The 17,272-nt window shown below is 37.9% G+C and overlaps 1 long non-coding RNA gene across 1 annotated transcript; it reads right to left on the minus strand.

Annotated features, from left to right (window-relative positions):
- Nucleotides 1–229: 229 nt before the first annotated feature.
- Nucleotides 230–14,461, minus strand: LOC116586345. Its single transcript, XR_004283994.1, has 3 exons — nt 14,399–14,461; nt 984–1,041; nt 230–535 (listed from the first exon to the last, which is right to left on the minus strand). It is a non-coding gene; the product is annotated as an uncharacterized LOC116586345 (long non-coding RNA).
- Nucleotides 14,462–17,272: the final 2,811 nt, after the last annotated feature.

Consider the following 17,272-nt stretch of genomic DNA (forward strand, 5'->3'; position numbering starts at 1 on the left):
CCCATTCCCCACTACCGTTTTACAATCTAGTTTCACAGAACATGTAAGTTGCAATGTTTAGACTCATTCCATCTGTAACTACTGTTACCTACCTAAAACACAAGTATCTATTGTGCAAAGGACTTTAGGAAAATGCAAAGAAATACAAGACATCATCATTGCCCAACCTTCTCACCTATTGACAAGGATTTATTGAAAAACAAAACAAAACAAAACAAAAAGAGAAAGAAAGTCTGCAACTCAAAGCAGAAAAGTTCAGGGTCAAATGAGTGGTAATGAAAGGGAGCACTGTGTGAGAAAAGAGCTGAAAAATGTTCCTGGATAATTAGAGATAGGGTTAGAGAGTATACGGGAGCATCACACAAGAGAACTTAGACAACTCAAGACAGACAGGAAGCGAGCAAATGGGGAGGATCCCAGAACCATTACAGAGAGATTAAACTGGCACTGCCATAGGACAGAGGTAGGAGAACCAAGGCTGGGACCAAGGATCCTGAGAAAACCACTTCCATAGGACTAGAGAGATGTCTTCCCACTAGAAAGAAAAAAACAGAAGTTACTAAATTTTAATATGTTGAGGACTGCATTTCTTTAGGGATTGTACTTGCAATGTTGAAAACTAAAGGGATACCACAGATACTCATAGATTTTAAGTCTACACAAATCAGTATTTTGTATAATAATAGTAATACCTAATAGTCACTATGCACTTTCTATATGTCAGGCACTGTTCAAAGTACTTTATGTATAAAGACCTAATTAATTCTCACCACAATGCTAAAATAGGTACTATTATCCTCATCACTAGAACATACCTTACATAAAAACAGGGGTTTTATAATGCTATTTATTACTGCAATTCCCAGTGTCAAAAGAATGATTGAATCAGCAAATCCTGATTGTGCTGTTGAGAATGGGAGTGCAGAGAGATTAAATAATGTGCATAAAGTCAAAGAATCAAGAGGCTATGAGGGGATACATACTCAGGTGGCTCAGCTCTTGAACTTTTGGCACTCCATCATGTCCAATTTAAGAGCAGATCTGAGGAGACAAATTTAAAAAAATGTTTCTATAGTTTATATCAAAGAACTGACTGCCTATGTTTTCTTATAGTAGTGTTATTGTTTCAAGTCTCATATTTAAGGACTCTAGACCGTTTTGAGTTTATTTTTGAGCATGGCGTATGAAAGTGGTCCAGTCACATTCTTTTTTTTTTTTTCTTTTTTTTTTTAATTTATTTTTTATTTATTTTCAGCATAACAGTATTCATTCTTTTTGCACCACACCCAGTGCTCCATGCGAGCAGTGCCCTCTCTAATACCCACCACCTGGTACCCCGACCTCCCAACCCCCCGCCCCTTCAAAACCCTCAGATTGTTTTTCAGAGTCCAGAGTCTCTCAAGGTTCACCTCCCCTTTCAATTTCCCCCAACTCCCTTCTCCTCTCTATTTCCCCATGTCCTCCATGCTATTTGTTTGTTTGTTTTTTTTAATTTTTTATTTTTTATAAACATATATTTTTATCCCCAGGGGTACAGGTCTGTGAATCACCAGGTTTACACACTTCACAGCACTCACCAAAGCACATACCATCCCCAGTGTCCATAATCCCACCCCCTTCTCCCAAACCCCCTCCCCCCAGCAACCCTCAGTTGGTTTTGTGAGATTAAGAGTCACTTATGGTTTGTCTCCCTCCCAATCCCATCTTGTTTCATTTATTCTTCTCCTACCCACTTAAGCCCCCATGTTGCATCACCACTTCCTCATATCAGGGAGATCATATGATAGTTGTCTTTCTCTGCTTGACTTATTTCACTAAGCATGATACGCTCTAGTTCCATCCATGTTGTCGCAAATGGCAAGATTTCATTTCTTTTGATGGCTGCATAGTATTCCATTGTGTATATATACCACATCTTCTTGATCCATTCATCTGTTGATGGACATCTAGGTTCTTTCCATAGTTTGGCTATTGTGGACATTGCTGCTATAAACATTCGGGCACTACAACAGGCCTTCCAGTCACATTCTTTTGAAAGTAGTTGTCCAGTTTCCCCAATACCATTTATTGAAGAGACTAGACTGTCTTTTCCCCATTGAATATTCTTGCCTCCTTTGTCATAGATTAATCAACCATATAACTGTGTGTATTTATTGACTCTCTATTTTGTTCCATTGACCAATGTGTCTGTTTTATGCTATTAACATACTGGGTTTTTTAAAATTATTTATTTATTAATTTATTTATTTGACAGAGAGAGATCACAAGTAGACAGAGAAGCAGGCAGAGAGAAGGGAGAAGCAGGCCCCCCGCCGAGCAGAGAGCCCAATATGGGGCTCGATTCCAGGACTCTGAGATCATGACCTGAGCTGAAGGCAGAGGCTTAACCCACTGAGCCCCCCAGGCACCCCACCATACTGTTTTATTTTTAATACTGTTTTGATTACTACAGCTTTGTAGTGTAGTTTGGAAATCTAGGATTGTGATACTGTCAGCTTTGTTTTTTCTCAAGATAGCTTTGGCTATTTAGGGTCTTTTGTGAAACCATACACATTTTAGGATGATTTGTTCTAGTTCTGTGAAAAATGTTTTTGGTATTTTGATAGAGATTGCATTAAATCTATAGATTGCTATGAACATTTTATTGATACTGGGCTATAGAGACATTTTTCTAGACATGTCTCCTAAGGCAAAGGAAACAAAAAACAAAATTAACCTATTTAGACTATACCAAAATAAAAAGGTTTATACACTAAAGGAAAACATCAACAAAATGACAAGGCAACTAATCGAAGGAGAGAAGATATTTGCAAATGATATATCCACCAGGGGGTTAATATCTAAAACATACAAAGAACTTATACAACTCAACAACAAAAAAACCCTCTAAATAATCCAATTAAAAATGGTCAGAGGACCTGAATGGACATGTCTCCAAAGAAGACATACAGATGGCTAACAGACACATGAAAAGATGCTCAACATCAGTAATCATCAGGGACATACAAATCAAAACCACAATGAGATATGACATTACATCTTTCAGAATAGCTAGAATCAAAGACAAGAAATAATAAGTACTGGTGAAGATTTGGGGAAAAAAAGGAACCCTCATGAACCACTGGTGGGAATGTAAATTGGTAGAGCCACTGTGGAAAATAGTATGGAGGTTCCTCAAAAAATTAAAAATAGAACTACCTTATGATCCATTAATTCCACTACTGGGTATTTATTCAAAGGAAAAAAAAACACTAACTCAAAAACATATATCTACCCCCCTATGTTTACTGCAGTATTATTGACAACAGCCAAGACATGGATGCAGCACAAGTGTCCAATGACAGATGAATGGATAAAGAAGATGTGATGTGTGTGGACATTTATATAATGAACTATTATTGAGTCATTAAAAAAATAATGAGATCTTGTCATTTGCAACAACATAGATATACTTAGAGTAGATAATGCTAAGTGAAAGAAGTCAGACAAAGAAAGACAAATATGATTTTACTCATATGTGGAATTTTAAAAACAAATCAAACAAAGGGGAAAAGACACAACAACAAAGACAGAGTAATATGGAGAGAAAATTGGTAATTGTTGGGGGCAGGGGTTGAAACAGAAAAAGGATATTAAGATACAGTTATTATGATGAGTGCTGAGAAATGTATAGAATTGCTGAATCATTACATTGTACACCTAAAACTAATATGATGCTGTGTGTTAATTATAATTCAATTAAGTGTGTGTGTATACATATATATATGTATATATATATAATTTGAGAGAGAATGGCATGTGTGTGGGGTGGCAGAGGGCAAGGAGGGTGGGGTCCAAAAGGAGAGAGAGAGAGAATCTTAAGCAAGTCCCAAGCCCAGGACAGAGCCCAACATAGGGCTTAATCTCATGACCCTGAGATCATGACCTGAGCTAAAATAAAGAGTCAGATGCTTAACAGACTGAGCCACCCAGGTGCCCCCCAAATACTTTAAATTTATTTATTTTTAAATAAATAAAAAAATTTAAATAAATAAATATTTATTTATTTAAAAAATGAATAAAATTATTTTAAAATAAATATTTTTAAATAAATAAATAAATTTTAGAAGTAAATAAAACAGATTTTTTGTAATTCGTCATCTATACCAGGTTAAGCCTAGTTCTTTCCCCCATGGATATAGCTATAATTAATTCAACAATAAAAGTTCTATAAGAATTGAGTGTGGAGACCTGGATCTAGTATTGACACATTAAGGGTGCAAACATAAGTTTTCATTCTTGCAAAGATACTGAGTGTAAGTATAAGTAATCACCTGAAATTAAGCAAGGTTCACCATGGGTTCAAATCGCACAACTAGTACCTGACCTACAGGACTTGAATTCAAGTCCTCAGATTCCAATTCTGGTAATGTTTCATCTGAAACGTATCTTGTTAAGATATAAATCTCTCTCTCTCTTAAATCCCTAATGATTTGCTTATTAAAACTATTGCTAAGATAGTTCATCTTTTCATTCATCTCTGGATATGCATTTTTGTGTGTGTGCCAGTTACCATTATGAAACCTGGGGACACAGAAAATCCTTAGTATAAAGGCCAAAGTCTAGGCTGGAAGACAGTTACATAAACAAACAAACAAACAAACAAAGATGGTTTCCTCATAGCACAATAACTGAGACCCAAGTAACAAGAGCAAGAATTTTTCTTGCAAGATATGGGAAGCTTTTTCAGGTAACATGTCTCATAATGCCTTCATGACACCAAAGTGGAGACACATGATGTGGCTGTTTTCTTTCCTCATGTCCCATCTATCCTATGTTCTGGTCACATAGTTTAGAGTCCTCCATCCTTCTTACTCCTTAATGCCTCTGTTCATCTTGGATGTCCTTCAGTTTCTTATCTGCCTGGACCAGACCTACTTCTACACAAGGTTCATCTCTTTAATGAAGGCCCTCTTGACCACCACAATCACTCCTTCCTTTGCACCAAGATCCCATCGCGTTCTTACATTTATAAGATACCTACATTTTATTTCTCCTAAACTATTATATGTCTCTTTCCATCTAGAAGACTACCAGTTCCCTACAATTAGAAACTGTATCTCAATCATCCTTTTACCATTTATGGCTAGCCTTTGGCTATTCTGTGGTGTTCTTTTAGAGGTGACAGTTTTCATTGGCTTATGCTTTCACTAGTTTCTAAATATACATATAGACAAGAATTGAAGAGAACAGATACACTGTAACAACAGTAAGGAGTCTGTATCTGTGATTAACCTGGAGGGTTACAAGAGAAAATGAAACACTTAGAGGTAGCAACATAGGTGAACACTGGTCACTGGTGAAGAAAGTGATAGAGGGATAAACAGTAATCACTTCTGGCACTCATAGAGCCCTTCTATTACCCAAAATTCCTTCACATATTTTATCTTCCTTTATCTTTATAATAATGATATAGTGTAGGGAGGGTATAATTCTCTATATTTTACAGATGGTGAAACTGAGATATAGTGAGATTGAATGAATTATCTATTGTCTGTTTATAACCAAATAAGAACTCATATTGTATCTCTTGACTCTAGCCCAATGTCCTTATACTATGATGTGAATGACAGTATTTGGGGAGCATTTACTTATTTAATAAATGTGATACATATATTCCTATTCATTCTGGTCCTTAAGTACATAAAAATGAAAGAAAAAATTATAACTGTCAAGAAATTTTTAAAAAAGAAAAGAAAAAAGCAAGAAATGTATGGTCCAAGGTAAAATATAAGCAAGTAACTACACAATTACACCTCAGTGTATTAAGTGTTAATGTATGGACTAAGTGTTTTGTCTCCCCACCCCCCAGAAAAATTAAAGTGTTAGGATCTAATCCCCAATGTGATGGTATTTGGAGTTGGGGCCTTTGGGAGATGATTAGGTTATGAGAGCAGGGTTCTCATGAATGGGATTTGTGCCCTTATAAAAGAGACCCCAGAGGGCTCCTTCTCCCCTTTAGCTATGTAAGGACAAAGCAAGAAAACAGCAATCTATAGACCAGGAAGTCAGTCATCCCCAGACACCAGAACCTGGTGCCTTGATCTTGGACTTCCCAACCTCCAGAAATGTGAAACATAAATTTCTGTTGTTTATAAGGCACCCAGTCTATGGTATTCTGTTATAGCAGCCAAACAGACTAAGGCAGTTAACAGAGAAGCACTTTTAAAATGTCATAGGGACTCAATCAGAATATTTTACCAGCCAGGGAGTTTGTTAGGCAAGTAGACTTGATGTTAAGGATGGTGAGAAAGAAAATTTGGTCAGCAAAAGCTTCTCTGGGAAGCCAGTGCTTGAAGGACATCCCTAATTAGCTAAGAAAGGAATTAAGAGTCGAGGAAAGATCATTTGGGACAGAAACAGTGGAATGTACAAAGGCACAGCCATGTAGAAAAATGGCACAATCTTACTGCAAGTTACTCTTGTGTCTAGATCCCTATTCAATAGAGGACTTGTTGCCCCCTGCTTGGAGAGCTGTCAGGTAGCTTTTAACTGTTAGCACCTTCAAGAAGTCCCTCAGCCATAGAGTTTTCATCAGAGGTCATGCCTTTTCCCAAGGACACCCACACCCAGTATCTCATCAATGCAGGAGTATAAGGACCTGACCACGCTGGCCCAGCTCAAGATGCTTATGAGGGGCCATTTTAGCCTACAGGGTCCCTGTGATGTTGGCTGAGGCTGCACTTGAGCCCACATTTTAGCTCCTAATTAAGATAGATCTTCCATGCCAAGATTGGGACCCTAACTAGGAAAGAACAGGACCTTGACACATCAGATAGATTATCTAACATAGAAGTCCACAAAAATCCTAAATTCTAAGATTCCCCAAACCTTATACAGATGCAGAAGTACCCTACCATCAACAACTAATACACTCCCCTTTTGCAAAAAGGAAATGCAGAGGCCTCCCTCAGCATATACTCCTATCTCCCATTCTGTACACTTTACCCATAGCTAAGGTTAACTTTCAGGATAACCAAGCCAAAGACATACAGGTCTATAAGAGAAGAAAGACAGTATACCTTTCCAGTACACAGGATTTAGAATCCTAGCAAGGACTCCAAGAAATAGCACAAAGTCACTTATCTACACCTGGCCATCTACTTTGTGTAGAAAGAGAAGTGATACAAGATGGGAATACATAGATAGATTCAGGGACAGTGGCAGTTGGCTTGGCAGGCTGATAAGGGTCTGGAAAGAAAAAATAGGAAAACCAGGGATAAGGTAATCCAGGGTACAGACATGTAAATGAGCACATAGAAGTGGACACAAATTATAAAATCTTTTTATCACATGATCAAGCCCACCAGATAGCATCCAACATGGAAGAGGCACTAAACAACCATGGAGACAGAGCACCAGAATATCCTTCCAAAGGATGCAATATGGAAACCTCTTTTTCATGCAAGTCAGCTTCAAATAAGGCTGACTACACAACATGTTAAGGAAATATAAAAGGCTGGATAAGCTGAAATTCTAGCTCAGGACTAATGATTTCCTAGGATAAGGTATTATCCTCTAAGGCTAGTATGCTCTATGAATCAAAGCCCTTCATATGGGTCATATTCCCAAAAGGATAAGTACATGGTTCTAGGAAATAAGGTGTAAGAACAAAAGTTGTCCCATTGCTCATCTTTACCACTGACCTGCTTGAATCATTTGCATCCTTTTTTCTGCAACTCTGGGTTCTATGCATTTAGACACCCTGGTTCTCAAAGGTAAAACACTTTGGCCAAGGAACACAATATAAACTCTGACTACAGCCTGGGTATTCAGGATCCATGTGCCCAGGAGTCAGCTGGCAGGAGGAGGAATAGTCATTTTGGCAGAGTAATTGACCAATCATCAGGTAGTAGGGCTGTCATCCACTTGGTGATCAACTTGGGCATCTCTTGGTCCTCCCCTGCCCAAGTATGATGGCAAATGGGCAAGTGCAGAAATCATGGTTTGAGAAGAGCACAGTGACCAGAGGCTAAGACCACTTAAGACTGAGGGTATGGGTCATACCATCAGGTAAGCAAATGAGACCAACAGAAATGCAAGGTGAGAATATATATAGAATCAATATATAAACAATAGGGAGGCAGGAGGCAGTAAGTATAAGTTGTGAGCCTGAGGCCAGCTATAGTATTGGGCAATAGTGTGTCTCACTAACATGCTCTTTGTAGTTTAATCCAGGAAGAGAAGTCACCCAAATCCTAAAGAGCTGCTTCCTAAATGTATATTGAAATGTGAATCGGAATGGAGCAAGGGGCAGGCTCTGATGGGCACTGTGCACCACCCAGATCTCTTTCCTTCCTATTCTAGCTACTTGGAATGCTGCCAGCAGACAGCCATCAGCTCTCAGCCCCTCGGGATTGCCTGAGCTACAGAGAGCCCTCTCACCCATGGAATACCCTTGTTAAGAATGCCCACATCCGATGATTTATCTCTGTGGGAATATAGAGGCCTGCCATCGTGGCCCAAGTCAGGGAAACTCTGAGGGGCCATTCCAGTTCCAGAGATCCCTGTGGAGTTGACTAAGACTTGTTGGGTGTGTTTCTCAGCTCAACAGATCCTTCTTTCCAAACATGTTGCTTTTGCCAGCCCTCCAGAAATGCTGATCCCAAGCACACTCCATAATAAATATTCTATACTCAAAACTCCATTTTGGAATTTTTCAGTGTAAACCAATCAGCAATAGATTAGAACATCTAGAAAAAGAAATAAATTCTGAGCCATTTGCTTATTGGAGAAGGAAAATACTTCTTACTTCTGAAAGCAGTATGGCAGTAGGGTGTTAATGAGCCAAGAATAGTTATTTAATAGAAGTGAGGAAGGAGTGAAGCTACCCAGGCTTTGTGTTCCTCGACACTTAGAAGTTCTATCAAGATGTGGGACATGAGGAATGGCATGGGGATAGTAGGAAAGAGAAAAATTGGCCATGTGGCCAATGTCATATATTTCGTAGATCTATTGTTTGTCCTCATGAAGAAGGATCCCTACAACTCAATCTCTGGGTTTCTGCCCAACCAAGATTTTGCAAAAGGCTTTTACTTGGGGAGAGTAGACGCTATTCTGGGTCAGCTCCAAAGTGAGGCCCGCTATTTGGACAGAAATGACGTAAGTATGTCCTTTCCTCCCTACTGATAGCTCTCAGACGCAGCAATTGACCCAAGAGGCCCCAGAGACTCAGAGAATCACAAGATCATGAATAAGCAAGTGCAGGAAAGAGCACAGGCACCAGTGCCTTAATAGAGATTGCAAATGGCCAGCCCAAATGACCATAACCTTGGCAGACAAATCGAATTCTGAGGGCAGAAGGAAATCTTCAAATGTTTATGTAATTTTCTACAGGGGAAGAGTTTGCTGATTCTAGGAAGGGCGGGCCCCCCAGGCTAGCTGCCACACTCCGGTGATTACTCTAAGCCTTAACACTTTGGAAATTCACCTTTAAAATTTCTTGTCTGAGTTTTAAGGCACAATAGGCAATTCATTCATTTCCTCCCAGAGGACCTGTCACATGTGACTGTCTCCTGAGAAAAGCAATTATCACCTCAAGGTGGTCTGCCTGAAACACTCTTCTCTAATACTTGATTTAGAGGAAATAAGCACATGTGACTGTCTCAGGAGACTAATCACAACATTGGGAAACAAGGCATTGTGAATAATTTTTACAATATGCTTTTCAGTGAAGCACACACACACAACTTAAAATCCAGAAAACGTTTTCCTAAATTCTCTCATTTTCATTAATTATTTTCATCACAATTTCTAGGCCAGTGGAGTTTCAATCATTTTGCTATATAATCATCTTTAAACTCATCTCTTTGAGAGCTGAAATTATAATTACTTTCTATTATATAATGCACAACTATCCAAACTCAGGCAGCTCCTAGCAAAAAGCACATTCTCAATTTGCAAGATAGAATCTACAGAAGCTATCTTTTGTGCTTAAAAGGGACAATGAAGTGGTGGACCAGGGATTGAGAGAATATGGCTCAGAGATTTTTCTCTAGAAGCAGTAATCCCATTTCTGTTCATCCCCTTTTCATGTGATTCTAGTGCAGAGCTACACAAAGAATTCTATACCAACCCAGTCAACCATCTAGTGTATCGGTGGCTCAGGACGCTTGTTTTTACTTTTGTCATAGAGCTTAGTGGATACTGTTCTACTGTGGCTGTCTCCCCACTTCCTCAAAGACAAGGACCATTCTTCTATGTCTTCCAATTATTAGACTTCCAAATATTAAGAATTATATATGTATTGTTGAAATGAGCCAAAACAACATAATTGTGTTATTAGGAATAGTTCCTCCGAAAGATAGAAGAGTGTAGAATAGGAAGATATATTATCCTTTGTTTTAAGAAAAGATATAAGCTAGCTCTCAGGATTACTGTCTATTCACTGGATGTAAACAATTGGCCTTTACTACAGTTTTTGATCTCAAAATTGAATGCTTGTTTTCCATCTATGTTTTTTTAATAGATATAACATGAACGATGAAAGTGATCATGTTTGTGGGATGTCCTAAGGTTTTTTTGTTTTTTTTTTTTAATAAAAGTTTCAGATACTGTTTCTGTATTGGGAATAAAAATCAGTTTCTCCTGATGGACATTCACATCTACAGGAGCAAATGGAAAGGTAAAGGTATGGGGAAGTGCTGGTGATAAATCAAATAAGGCTGAACTACACAACATGTTAAGGAAATATAAAAGGCCGGATAAGCCAAGAAATTAGCTAAAGAAACTTGTTGCATATCTGTGGAGGTGGGAAGAACACAAACAGCAAAGGGCATCCTGGGGGAGAGCAGGAAAGCAGTGTTGAATGCCATGTTACAGAACAAAGAGAAGCATTCAAGTTAAGAAATATAATAATCATGGAAATGAAAAATGTACAAGGTGAGCCAAGAACAATTCCAAGGAAGCGGAGCTGTAGGTGAAGCATCCAGGTTGGGACAACAAGAAAAACAAACTCTGAGAGAGGAGGAAGGGGTAGAGAGAAGCTTAGGTAAATATTAGTCAACTCAGGGGAGTGCGCCCTGCCTGTGAAGACAAGGGCTGCTGTTCATCTTTCCACCTGCCGAGTTCACCCCAGCAAGGATGCAATATGGAAACATCCTTTTCATGCAAGTCAACTTCACCCAGCCATTGCAAATAAGTTTAGGTCCTAGTCAGAGACCAGGAAATACCATTCAGCTGTCTTTGGGAAAAGGCCTATAAAGCTACTGCTGGTTTTTATAAAAAACAAAAATTATGGTGTCCAGTGGTAGAGATGGGAAAAAATGTGCCTTAACTTGAATTTGAATCTTAGCTAATTATATTTATATGAGAGGCACAAAATCCATGTGATGATGACAGTTATCATTCTATGGTTTTGTAATTTCCACATAATGGTAGGAATCCCATTCTTTCCCACTGCATCTCTCTGCAACTCATACTTCCTTATCAGTCTGTGCCTCAACCACAAATGAGGCTCAAAAAGCAGGGTCCCTCATGGTGACTCCAAATCCCAGCTTGTTGCTGTTCTCTTGGGCATCAGAGGCAACAGAACCTGGAAGAGGGCAGGTGAGGAAAGGAAAGAGACCCAGAGGGTCTTCCCATTTAAACTGCTGAGATCTATAAAGATGTAATGATTTTCCATTTCACCAAAGTTCATGGTAATAAATTGGTGATTACAGAGAGGGTCAAAATGAATGACTTTCAACTCTAGGTTCTATATTCTCTTTAGTCAACCCCTGGGCTTGGCCTAGCAGGAATGTCTCTCATAGACATGAAAGCATGATGAGACTAATGTCAGGGAATATTTGATATCCAGTAAACTAAACCCATTACTGATACATGAGTGTTATAAGTCTAAGGACGCTAACATACATTCACTTTCTAAAGTGGTAGTGTCATTGTGCCTTTATATTTTTGTCCAGATTTTTGTTCCATGTTATCTGGAATAAGGATCATAGCAGGTAAGGTGATTCACAGACTTATAATGATATCATTTCATTTGATGTGTTTGATTGATAAGTGCTTAAACTAATGTGTAAAGTTTAAAAGAACAAAAAGGTGAAGAAAAAGAATGGTAAAGTCTATACTTTGAGATTTGCTATTTCATGTTTTACATGGTATACAAAATTGATTTTACTTCCTCTTCCCAGATCTGACACACAGATGGTCCTGAGTTAAGAATCTTAAGCATGTTAACCACACCACACATCAAAGAAACAATTATTCAGTATTACAGGGCTCCTTCCCACTGACTCAGCAAGCTAATTACCCTCACCTATCTCACTACCTAGCTACTAACCAGGTTAAAGGCACAAGGAATTGAAGAGCAGAGCACCTAAAAAGTTGACCACCAATGATTTTACTGTCTGGAAATATGCCACACAAAAAGATTTCAAATGTCACAGGCTTTCTGGTCCAGTTTCAACAGATTAAAAACTTGAACATTTTTGAATAAAGTTGTGTTCCTTAATTTCCCACATACCTCAAAGGAGAGAGTTTCATTTTTTTTTCTTTTTTTTAAAATTTTTGTTTTTTGACTGCTTGAGATTGGAATAGAGTTCCCTCTTAAAAGTCATATCCTTTTGTTTATTAGGGAAGCCTAATTATTGCTCAAATCCTTGGATTTGGGAAATCTAGAGATTGATAAAAAACAAAATCTTTTCATTTATAAAGAAATTCTATTATGAAGTTGATTCTATTGGGCACCACAAATGCATTAAAAACAATAATAATTAGCATATAAAATAAAAGCCTAGTTTTAGTCAATGGATTAGTTTAATGGAGAATAATTAAACTACCATAAAGTAGGAGAAAAGGAAAGAAATATTTGGAGTATTGATTTAATCTTAGATTCCTCTCTCTATAGCAGAAGGATGGAAAACCATTTACTGGGGGTGTAAAAAGAAATCATTGTATCTTCAGAACCAATTCTCATTGCCTGAAGTGGTTAGTAAGTACTGCCAGAAGAGAAATACATTTGTTTAGCTTATCAGTATATTCTCAGCTCCTAATACATCGTAAATGTTCCACATTTTTTGAAAGTCTATATATTGTAGATGGTCCCTTTGTCAAGATACTAGTTGCATTTATATTGTAGGTAGTGATACTTCCATATAATGTATTCACAGCTATGTATTTTATATAATATATAATATCTACATATATTAATATATAAACCTTTAAGAAAGGACTATGATTATCTCAATGAATTAAGGAACAATAAATTAGATATGTGATAATATGAATTATCCATTTATCCATTCAATGAATATTTAGTACTGAATGTTTTAGTACTACCAGCTGCTAGAATCTCTCTTTCTTCAGCGATAGATTATAGACCTGCCAATAGCAAAATACGTGCAGTTCACAAGATTGAAGTTAACACATTCTTTCTGGAATTGAATTTAAGCCGTTTAACTGCATTTGAAACAAGTTATCTCTGAACAAGATTCGGTCTGCTCCATGGACCAATGGTTAGGAAATTCCTAAACTGAACATTTTGGATGAACATTGTAAAGAACATCATCAGAAGGAGAGCTAATGGATTGTGACTCCATTTCCCCAGTGTAAAGTAGTAAAAAGGCCCTGAAAATAATTGTAACCCTCACATTGGACAAAAATATCCTCCTGGCAGAGACTTGAAGAGTTATTCCAATTGGGCCATTAAGAAAACACTTAGATCAAAAGTTGCCATTGAAATTGTTCTTTAGAAGAGTTCTGTTGTCAGCAGGAAGAAATGGACCATGTAATGTTTGATGCTTTTGCATTTAAAAATAGAAGGAGCAAAGTACAAACAGCATGTTGTAGGGGAAGAATTCCACAGTATGTTTGAACTAGATGACCTGCTAAATCTTCACCATCTCTCATTTCTGTAATTCAACCCTGTTGCACTTAAGTACACCATAAAAATAAAGCCATGTGGGAACATGACCATCAGTAACAACAAAAATAATAACACTCTGAGCTCCTTCCTTAGATGAAAGGCTCCATGCTTTTACAAAACACTTTGCAAACATTATCTTTCTAATTCTCACAACACCCATGGTGTGTGGGAGGTAAGTATTATTATCCCATTTTGCAAATGGAGAAGCTGAGGACCATGGAGTTTGACCAGCCCACAGCCACAAAACAGCCCAACAAGAGAAATGAATCTATTGACACTCAGAACTGAGCTGTCAGAAAACAAGATGCCCTGACAAAATTTGGGGGTGGAGGTGATGGGGGGGGTCAAAATAAAGTCTGCTCCTGGTATGTAGCAGTGACATAAATAGGACAAATGGAATAAAATTACAATTCAAATTGAAGGAATTAAAACTAGATCAGGTGAGGTTTAACAAAGATTAAAACACATCAGAAAGAAGTGAATTAGAGCCCTTACCTTAGTGATGGCTTTGAAGAGGATAAGGAAGAAACAGTCAGGCTTCTCAAGTATGACATTACTCAGAAAAAAAACAAAGAAGAAAATAAATAGAAAAGCCAGTTGCTTCCGATTCAATTGCAATAATCATCAGATTAACTGGAATTCTACCTTCCTAAATATCCAGATTTAAATTCTCAAACAATATTCTATGTGCATGACACCTGTTCTGTACTTCAGCCTTTAAGCAATGACCTGCACTATCTGACTACAAAACAAAATAGTTACTTAACTATAAATGAATGAGCAAATGATTGAATGAATGAATAAATGAGTGAATAAATACACAAAATATAAATTTTAAAAAATAACATATTTGGCTTATTCACATCTTTTGGGTGTAACTAAGACTTCCTAATACAGAGAACAGCTAAATCAGACCTAACTCATTGTCCAAAAGGACAGGAAACAAGACTATTGGCAGAAAAATGTCAACAATGAAGGTTACTGTCATTTTAGGAGGGCCAACATTTGCCAGATTGCCCTGGGTGGCCATACTTCCTAATTCAACACACTGTTCAGCTCATTCTGGGTACACACTCTGTAAATGCAGCCCAACCTGAACAAACTGAAGCCACTTGCCCTTTCAATCTTTGTGAGCAAGTTACACATACCCTTCAGGCACCAGCTATTAGGGACTGTGCTTCAAGGAACCACAGAGATCCTAAGTCCTCTTGATTCAGACTGCTGAGTCAGTAACAGGGATGGGTAGAGGGAAGCACATGGCAATCTCAAAAGCTACTAAGCCTAAAAAGGGTGAATACATTAGGTCTCTTCTTTTTGCCTTGATGTTTGAGGATTCTCTCTTTATTGACTGACTAAAGTTAAAGATTTGCCTTCTCAGATTTCTAATAGAACTATTAGTTGATGGGAATAGCTAAAATAGGAAGAAGTTGACTAAGTAAATAGAGGCAGGACCAATGCAATTTCTGAGGAATTCACTTTTATCTTCTATTTTTTTGAAAATTTTATGTATTTATTTACTTGAGAAAGAGAGTACAAGAGGAAGAACAGGGAGAGGGACAAGCAACTTCACACTGAGAGCACAGCCTGACATAGGGCTTGATCCCAGGACTCTGAGATCATGACCTGAGCTGAAATTAAGAGTCGGACGCCCAACTGACTGCACCACCTAGGTGCCCCCATGTTTATCTTTTAAAAAGTTTTAACTGCATAATGATTTTCTACTTTTTTTTTTTCACTTACATTTATTGGTCTTCAGAAGAAGCAAACTTGCAAAAACAAAGCCAATAAGCCCAAGACCATTCTCAGAATGTAGTACACATCACTTGATGGATCACTGCATTCTTATTATTGGTGCAGCTACAATATACCATGTGGTGGTAAGAAGCCAGAGAGTTTTAAGAAGTCAGGCACTTCTGCTCCCTTTTGAACCAGAGATGGGTACCCTGCATTTGCAGTCTGTAGGCACTACATTGACAAATATATTAATTAAGTCCAGCTTTTATCCTGATCCAGTAGTTAATGCCTTTACAGTGTGTACAATAAATATATATTTTTTAATTCAATGAAGTAAATATTTGTTTACATAATGCATACATTTATACATTTTACTATGTCTTATATATTCAATGCATGTATATATTTATTGTATGCATACAGATTAATGAAGAATTACATTTGTCATGGCGGTGCATGTTGAATGGTATCACCCAGACACAGCCCTTCAGCACTGAAGGACTTATTTCCTCAGCTATGGGGAATGGTGCCAGAAAACAGCCCTCAGCTCAAAGTCTTGCCTTGGGATTCCCTCACCTGAATAAAAATACCTCCTGTGAGACTCTGGTAGTTGGTCTTCCACATTCAGGAACTGATCAAGATGGACAGCCCCCTTGCCCCAACTCAGAACAGTGGAGCGCCATCTTAGCTCCAGAGTTGCCAACAAGCTTGCTAGACCCTTAATCATATTAAATACAGCTCAACTTTTTTCCTCTGCCAAATTCTACTTCCTGGCCCTCTCATAGGGCTGGTTCCCAAGAGCACTTCCTGACAAATGCCACAAACAGTTATTTCCTTGTCAACATGTGCTTTCTGAGGACTTCTCCCAACACGTAACTCAAAGATTCAAAATGATAAGATAATAGATATATTAGTCCAAAGACTGAGCAGATCAAGGATACCATGATTTTGCCTGAATTTTGAGAGATGTAGGGTCAAGGATCCTTATAACTCAATAGGAATATAAACCTTCAAGATGAATTCCACATTTTTAAGAAACCTGTACATAGGATTTTAGAATAATTCTGTTTAGAAATGCATCCAAATGTTATTTTAATGCTCCTGGTGAGAAAGCTGAATACTAAGTTATTCTAACTTGCACTCATCCTGAGGGTTGCTTAGTGACAGGTAAAAACTGTGGCAAAGTAGAAGACCTGCATTTAAATATAAATGCCTGCACTTGATATGCAGCCTTGGGCAAGTCTCTTACCCTCTCTGAGCCTCACTTCCCTCATGGGAAACTTATGACAAAATAAAATATATTATGTAACCTGCCCAGTTCAATGCTTGGCACACTATGTTGCTCAATAAATGTTCGGTTTCCCTTGATGATGTAGGGTAGCAACATCTTTCAGCTGCACGCTAAGAGAGGTTCACATCACAGCAAGACTAGAGGGAAATACAAAGAATGGTTATAGGTATGTATGGCACAATATAGGTATTTTTAAGTATCTAGAAGTTAAAGAAACTTCACTGAAACTTTCTCTGATGTCCCAAACCCATACTTGCTAACTTGTGTCTTCTAAATATCTTCTAGAACTCACTTACTCCCTACAAGGCTCCTGTATGTTAATTTACTTCTTTTTTATGGAGCCC

Source organism: Mustela erminea, chromosome 3 (genome assembly GCF_009829155.1).
Source record: "Mustela erminea isolate mMusErm1 chromosome 3, mMusErm1.Pri, whole genome shotgun sequence".
NCBI lineage: Eukaryota > Metazoa > Chordata > Mammalia > Carnivora > Mustelidae > Mustela > Mustela erminea.